The sequence below is a fragment of the Heterocephalus glaber genome, unplaced genomic scaffold (assembly GCF_053883595.1).
Source record: "Heterocephalus glaber isolate CG9 unplaced genomic scaffold, H.glaber_assembly_v1.0 deba00001509, whole genome shotgun sequence".
NCBI lineage: Eukaryota > Metazoa > Chordata > Mammalia > Rodentia > Bathyergidae > Heterocephalus > Heterocephalus glaber.
In genome coordinates this window covers 36,567,267-36,569,193 of record NW_028258325.1, presented here as the reverse complement: position 1 = coordinate 36,569,193, position 1,927 = coordinate 36,567,267, and the positions used below count along the sequence as shown (strand labels likewise).

General features: G+C 34.6%; 1 non-coding gene across 1 annotated transcript; it reads left to right on the top strand.

Moving 5' to 3' along the window:
* The first annotated feature begins 652 nt into the window (after positions 1-652).
* Positions 653-759, top strand: LOC147825130 (U6 spliceosomal RNA). The gene has a single exon (XR_015441425.1). It is a non-coding gene; the product is annotated as a U6 spliceosomal RNA (small nuclear RNA).
* The last annotated feature ends 1,168 nt before the right edge of the window (positions 760-1,927 follow it).

Here is a 1,927-nt window from a genome sequence, read left to right as displayed (position 1 = left end):
CTTTAATATAACTTTAGACAATTATAACTTTGGACAGAATCCTTGACTGACTTGTCATATGGACAAAATAAGCATGATAACAGTAACTTTTTCATTAAGTTAATATGAAAATTAAATGTGTTTGTATCTATGACCTGTTTAGAACACTACCATTTTCATCACAAACCCTCAATGTTAGTTACTACTAGTTCCTAGTCACTATTAGTTACTAGTTATTACACTAGTCACTGTACCTAAAAGACCCGTATATAAAATCTTGGTTCTCAGTGTAGTGTAAATGGGAGATAGTGGAACCTTTAGAAGGTGAGCTATATGGGGAGGTCCTTAGGTCACTAAGGACTTGCTCTCAAGTGGGATGGTGACACCTTGGCCACTTTTCTTCCTGACTACCAGGTGAGCAGTTTGATCTGCCACTTCTTCAATGATGGGCTAATTTACCAGGGGCCAAAAAAGGGGCATTCAATGATGGACCAGAACCTTCAGAACCTTCAGCCAAAATAAATAATCTTCTTCACAATTATCTAATATTTCATTATAGTGAAAGAAAGCTAATGCAGTTATTGTTGTTAGTTGTAGTAATAAAGAAGCTATGTTTATTATTATTATTGAGGAGGAGAAAGTATCCTCAGGCCTCCTTAGGAAGTAGAGAGAGGTGCTTGCTTCGGCAGCACATATACTAAAATTGGAACGATACAGAGAAGATTAGCATGGCCCCTGCACAAGGAAGTAGAGAGAGGAAATGAAAGTGCACCAGTAACCATGGCTATCATCTAATCTTTGACAGTTTATGTACCTCATCTCTGCTTCAGTGTGTGGTCTTCATTCTGACGTCTGCCTTGCTATGACCACATGCTCTACTTCTGCTGGTGAATATGGCTAACTATCTCTAATATGGAGTTGCTGAGTTTTTAGGTACTCATGTCAAGAAATCAGCTGGCTTTGTTGACCCTGTTGGTGTCTGGCTGCATGGAAGGAGAATACTTAGAAAGATGAATTTTGTACTAGAGAAGTGTTTACTTCAGGGACAAAGTTCCACTCAAGACTGAAAAATACACACTAGGGATATATACCTGAGTCTGCAGGTAGTTTCAGAGAGTTTGCTTTCTTTAAGACTTGAGATCTCAGAAGTTCATGACTTGTGGGTGGCTAAAGAATAAGATTTAACAGGTGAAATGGTGATAATTTTAGAACAAAGATCCCAAAGATGAGAAACTGTGATTTCTGTCTACTTAATAAATGCCTTCCTCTTTCTTTTTTCATTGAATCTTACTAAGAATGAATAGGTGTCAGTTCAGTAAAAGCTTTACTGTCTAATTTTTCAGAGAGATGATTGAAAGGATTTCATAAGTAATAATTAAGAAGTGGAAAAAGTTAGCTATGATGATTTTAGTTATGGAAAAAGATCAAACTTTCTTCCATTATTTGCTTAAAATATTTTTGATTGCTCTTTTTAAAGAGAAACCAGCTCTTTTAGTTAATATCTAAAAATTCAATTTCAGTAAGGGCTGAAGGATGCTTATTAATTATTTTTTCCTCAGTAGTATATGTATTACACTCTTTTTTGAAATGTCTTCTTGGACTTCTTGCTTATAAGTTCACAGAAAAATGTTATTACAATCTTTCTGAAAAGTAAAAGCCTCTAAGAGGTCAAATCAAATATTTTTTGAAACTATTTATGCAAAAATAGACTCAGAAAAGGTATTGATTATTAGGATAAATAATAAAAAAGAAATAATCTGGTTTAAGGTTAATAGATGCTTGACATACACCTCAGCATGTATAAGTTACTGATTTCCCAGTACAAGATTCAGTCCTTTTGTAGTTCCTGAAAAATTGCTTATGTTCTTCATCAGGAATATCTTTTTTCCCCCAGAAATAGATTGAGTTTTCTTATCAAAGTGGCTTATTTTCCAAACCAGGTTTTAAG